This window comes from Emys orbicularis, chromosome 3, assembly GCF_028017835.1.
Source record: "Emys orbicularis isolate rEmyOrb1 chromosome 3, rEmyOrb1.hap1, whole genome shotgun sequence".
In the NCBI taxonomy this organism is placed as follows: Eukaryota; Metazoa; Chordata; order Testudines; family Emydidae; genus Emys; species Emys orbicularis.
In genome coordinates, this window is record NC_088685.1 from 106,678,453 (window position 1) to 106,684,452 (window position 6,000).

General features: G+C 45.8%; 1 protein-coding gene across 4 annotated transcripts in view; it reads right to left on the minus strand.

The window, feature by feature from the left end:
- Positions 1-5,110, minus strand: part of BCLAF1 (BCL2 associated transcription factor 1) — a 28,632-nt gene extending 23,522 nt beyond the window's left edge. For all 4 annotated transcript variants that reach the window (XR_010561294.1, XM_065400715.1, XM_065400716.1 and 1 more), the window contains exon 1: positions 4,996-5,110. The gene's annotated coding sequence lies outside the window, so the exon portion shown is untranslated. The remainder of the gene's footprint in view (positions 1-4,995) is intronic.
- Positions 5,111-6,000: the final 890 nt, after the last annotated feature.

Genomic DNA, 6,000 nt, shown 5'->3' on the forward strand with positions numbered 1-6,000 from the left:
CTATTCAGGTATAACTGTTTTCCAAAAGCAGTTAGACACTTCTTGCAAAAGTCAGAGTTTGACTAACTCCATGTGCAGGCAAGCCTTTAGAAGAGTAACATGTTTCTAACTTTCACAAGTGTCTAACTTCTTTGGAAAAATGCAAGTATAAAATGCTTGCTTTTATAAGATCAAACTAAATCCCCACAGCCTACATTTAGGGACCTTCCTCCTCTGTGAATCACTCCACCTCCTTGCTCCATTTGCCTGCAGCTCTCCCAAACAGCAGCAGAATGAAACAGAAGACTGTCAACGTCAAACACCTGCTCAAACGATTTTGAATTGTAGCAGCAAACAGAGCAGTTTTAGTTTCATGATATTGTTGCTTGCTTAGTTTAGTTTCATGATATTGTTACCATAAGCAGAGGCAAACATCGGAACGTGAGCTTTAGAACTGTACACGCAAGAAACAATTTTTTAAGAGAAAATATCTTAATTTTTAACACTCGGCCAATATGGATAGTCACTCACCAAGGAAAGACAACCAAAGAGATTTTTTCAGCCCCTGAGGACCAAATGAGGGGTTAGGAAGAAAAATTTCCGCACAGCATAACAGGAGTAACCTTGAGGTCTCCAGCTCCACACCCACAGAAAGTGAATCATCCAGCAGAATCAAGCGGATGCACACTACATAATCAGTTTTCAGCAAGTGGAAGCAACAAGGGATCTGGGCAGGTAGGTCATTCCCACTATCATTGGCACCTTCTATCCGTGAAAATGGAAAAGGATGAGCAGAAATGGTTCTCACCCCACGTGCCCAACTCTGGTTGAGTATTCATTTCACAGGTCTTTTCTACAGTACTGAAGCTAACTTTTTTAAATTGCTTCAGTCAGCATAGTTGTGTCACCAAGGTAGACAGAACATAACTTTCTCACCATTTTAAAGACACTTCTATACCACATAGAAGTTTTTAAAAAGATATTTAGGAAAGTTATTCCTATCTACTTTGACAGAAAAACTATGTTACCAGAAACAACTGAATCACGCCCCTCCCCTCCTCCATTTACATAATGAGCAATTTCAGCAATGTAGTAAGGACTCTGGCCCTTGGCTAATTGTTATTTTAAATGGTCCCAAGGAGATTCTGACGTTAAAATCTTGTTTACATTAATTAGATAGCATGAATAGGGATAATTCACATGTTGTTGTTTGCAGTGTTGTAGTAGCTATGTTGGTCCCAGGATATCAGAGAGGCAAGATGGGTGAGGTACTCTCTTTTATTGGACCAACTTCTGTTATGACAAAGCCAGTCTCTTTCATCAACAGAAGTTAGTCCAATAAAAGATATTATCTTACATACCTTGTCTCACCAATTCTCATTTTTCATTAATGTTAGTCTACAAAAAATGCATGTGTTTTCCTTTTTAAGGTTGTATCTTTGAAAGCCAAGTATTTAATTAGCTTGCATTTCTGTACAAAACAGCAAAATTTATTATAAAGAACACCCCCCAAAAAGTCCACTTTTCCTCACAACATGATTTTTCAATGACATTACATATGGTTTCACGGAGACTACTGTTTTACAACATCTATTCAGTATCTGTACCCTATAAACATAAGAGAAAACACCCACTTTTTCCTCCTCTTCTACCATGGCATATATGCTTAAAAATAAACTGGAATCCATTTATAATCTATATAACAGTGAAATGCTCATTACAATAAACAAATTATATGTAACAATTGCACAAATTTCTATAAATATATAGTATCAGAGGGGTAGCTGTGTTAGTCTGGATCTGTAAAAAGCAACAGAGAGTCCTGTGGCACCTTTAAGACTAACAGATGTATTGGAGCATAAGCTTTCGTGGGTGAATGCCCTGCATCCGACGAAGTGGGCATTCACCCACGAAAGCTTATGCTCCAATACATCTGTTAGTCTTAAAGGTGCCACAGGACTCTCTGTTGCTTTATAAATATATAATGACACCAAGTTTGTCCAGGCTAGCTTGCGAATGTGTGTGAAAGAGACAGGGAAGTTAGTGATTTGACTTGCTGTGCAGATACAAAGTTTAAAATAGGTTTTCTGTTTTCACTATATGAAATTAAGCACACTCATTTGTTGCTTTTGGACACAATAAATTGAAAAGATTTGGGGATGATGCATTTGCTACTTTCTCAATTGACAGAAATTATACCTCAGGGGTTCTAAAACTGGGGGTCACAACCCCTCAAGGGGTTGTAAGATTATTACATGGGGGTCACGAGCTGTCAGCCTCCACCCCCAAACTCAGCTTTGCCTCCAGCATTTATAACAGTGTTAAATATTTTAAAATGTATTTTTAATGTACAAAGGGGGTAGCATTCAGAGGCTTGCTGTGTGAAAGGGGTCACCAATACAAACGTTTGAGAACCACTGTACCTCAATTTGCAACTCTGTGTATATTTTCAGATTTTTCAACATTGTGAGATTATTCTTGCATACACACATATTTTCACAGCTGTCTGAATGTTAATACTCCTGGGGGAATGCTGAGCCACTGCCTATGTGCAGAATTCACGTCCCCGCAGATGTTTTTCTCCACAGAAAATACATTGTCAGAGAGGAACTGCAATTATGCCTTCTGCCACCAGGGGCTGCTGTGGCACCAGCACAGAGGGCAGCTGGCTCACCATAGCAGTAGCCGTCAGCAGCTGATAGGGAGAGAGCAGATGCTGCTTTTTTCACAGCAACATGGATATGGGGGGATGGACAGAGCGGGGGGGGGGGGTCACACAGACTGGGATTCAGAAGGGCTAGTGGGGGGAACAGACGGAGCAGGGGCTGAAAGGGAGTGGGGGTGCAGGGCCACATGAGAATGGGGCGATGGTGGGAGAGCTGAGTGGGGATGCATGGACACATGAGGAGGCAGTGCATGGGGACACGGGTGCAGGGACCCATGGGGGTGGGGGGAGGAGGGGTGCAGGGACACATGGGGATGGGGCAGATGTGCCTGACTGAATGGGAGAGACTAGGGGTCAGCCAGGGTCTGCATGGGGGAGGCTCCCCAACTCCCTAACAATCCTCCCCCCCCCCCCCCAAAAACCCTACAACTATTCCATACTTCTCCCATCCACACCCAACAACACTCCAGTCTCACACCCAGGCTCCTTCCGAGCCATTACTTCCCTCTCCCTCAACTCCTCCGTTACCCGACTCCCCTCAAGCTTTTGCACTGCTTCTGAGGGGTGTGCGAAATGTTTTTGTATTGTAGTTTAAATGAATTATTACTCAAAGTTGTGTGTTAATATGCCTAGTAAGGAATCTTTTTGTCAAAAACATTTCCTGAATCTTTTTTGTTGACTGTATTGTGACAGATGTACTTGTTGACAGGCATTTTGAAATAAATTACCAAAATAACTGAAACTGGAGTGTTTATAGGGTCATTTTGACAAATAAAATATGTAGAATTTTTAAATATTGTATGCAGAATTTTAAATTTTTTGGTGCAGAATTCTCCCAGGAGTAAAATGAAAACGATTGTCTCTATGCTATACAGACAAAACATGTCCATCTAAGAAATACTGTGATACAGAAATTAAAGTGAGACAGTGAAATAATAAAATTGATTTTCTCCTGAACTATTTGATTCGAATCATTATTTCCCTAGAGAGAAATGAGAGGATATTACAAATATATTTGTACATTTAATAGATGTCATGTTGGTAATAACATTTCTTTGTTCTGCTAGCAATCTATACACTATAGATATTATTACCCACAAGTAGAAATATAAAGAGAAGCCTATGTTTATTTAATGTGCAATTAGGAGTCAACACTTAAGTTTTGAGGAATCCTGCCAGCACATAACTTAGATCTGATAGTAATGTAGGTATTTTAAACAGCAAATCTCAATAATTTCGAGCTGGTGCCAGTCTGGATTACATGTTTATTTATCAGAGCAATCACTTATATCCTCTTAGAACAGTGGTTTTCAACCTTTCTTCATGTGCAGACCCCTAAAAAATTTAAAATGCAGCTGCAGATCCCTTTGGAAATCTTAGACTATCTGCAGATCCCCAGTTGAAAACCACTGCCTTAGAACATAAAAACAGCCACTTTATGCAGTGCCAAGGAAGTCTCTGTTTCATGCTCCCCCTGCTCTTTCTATAGTGGAAGGTAACTGCTCCTTTAAAGAAGGAAGAGTTGGGCTAAAAGTTTTGCTTCTAAATCTCCAATCGGCTATCAGAGTTGTACTGACTTGGCAAATGCTGCGGGTGCATTAAGTAAACAAGAACCTAATTCCTGCTCCATTAGAAGACGGGATGGAAGGAAGGTGAGTGTTTACCGAGTGAACAAAGACTAAGGACAAGACTGAAATCTCCCTTTTCAGCTTGGGCGCTCCCTGCATTTGGTGGCACCCGAATCTATGGGATCAGGTTCCCCCGGCTCGGGTCGCTCTTTCACAAAGCGGAGGAAACAGAAAAATGCAGGTTTTAAATAGGGGGGAAAGAACTATAAAGCCGCCGAACGTGGACCAGCGCAGGACCCGAAGCAGCGTCCGCCCCCGGCAGAGCTGAACGGCTCCCCCGCCCGCTCCCAGCGCTGCTCCCGTTGAACTGGGCACGGCTCCCTGGGCCGCTCCCAGCAGGCGCTGGTTGACAGCACGGGGCCTGCCAGGCGATAACGTTCCCCCCCCCCCCGCCGGGTCCCGTCCCCTGCGCTTCCCGCCGGGCCCGGCGCACGCCACCAGCCCACTGCTGGGGATGGGGCGGCCGCTCGCCAAAGGCACCGCAGCTCTAGGAGCCCGCGGCAGTCCCGGGCCTAACGCGCGCGCTCCCCGCGGAAGGGGGGGGGGTCTGGCGCCCCCGTAGTTTCTTTTTCCCCTCAGCAGCGGCCTGGCCGCGCGAAGCAGAAACACAAACCCGCCAGGAATTGCGCGAGGCCGCCAGCGCGTTGGCGGGACCGCGCGGCTCCCAGTTCCCTCCGTTCCCTCTCTGCAGCTCGCGTAGCCGAGCCCGCCCTCTGCCCTCACCTGGCGGGCGGCGCTCCCAGCTGCCCCGCTCCCTTATCGCAGCTCGGCCGCCATTTCCCGTCGCCGTGAGGAAGAGACTGGGAGGGGAAACCATAGAGAAAAGAGAGAGGACGACTACGGCAGCGCGAGACTAGGCCACGTCATTTCCGCTCTAAGCTAGGTAACGTCGCGCACTCATTAGCCACCACCATGTTGGTCTCGGGCTTCCGGGGAGTGTCGGGTCTCTGCCCACAGTAAAGATGGCGGTCACTGCTTCCGGGTTAATCAGGTGACGGTAAAGTCAGTCACATGACACCCGGGAGCCTGTGTTCGTATCCTGAGAAAGCGAGTGACCAGAAAGGGTTGGGCCCGAGTCCCGCCACCCGTGTAGCGACCTGCACCGACCCAGGGAACAGGCCGAGCTCCCCCCATAGCACCAGCTCGTGCCCTCGGCAGCTCCTAGCTGAGTGTAACCGCGGGGAAGGACTCCTGCTGCAGCATCCGGTCCCCGTCCCCCGTAGAGTGACCTGCAGGGAGAAGGGCCCCCCCACTCCTGGGAGAGTTACTTACCTGTAGGGGGAAGGGCGCGTCCATCCACAGGAAGCTGTGCAAAGGTGTTTTCTCTCTCTGTGTAAAACTGAGTACAGCCAGGCCCTCTCTCCGATCCTATCAGTTTTACAGGAAGGAATGAGATTTCTTAACAGCAGCGCTTTACTGCAGGAGCTTTTGCAGCAGATGTTTGCATATTGCTTTGTTGCAATACACCAATATAATATATGAGGAGAGGGAGCAGGAGGGAATTTACCTTAATGGTTCCAGCACTGCCTGTACAACAAAAATGTACTGTGACTGCTCATTGTGATACTTGAATATCGGTAGTGCATTCACATGCCACAAAGTTGAGTACATAATAAAATAACACTAATTTGGTGGGTTTTTACTTTCCCCCATTACTTCTGACCTTTGATTCCTCTCTCCAGGAAAAAGTTCCCTCACCCGGCCTTTTTTCTGCACTAAGGACGTTAA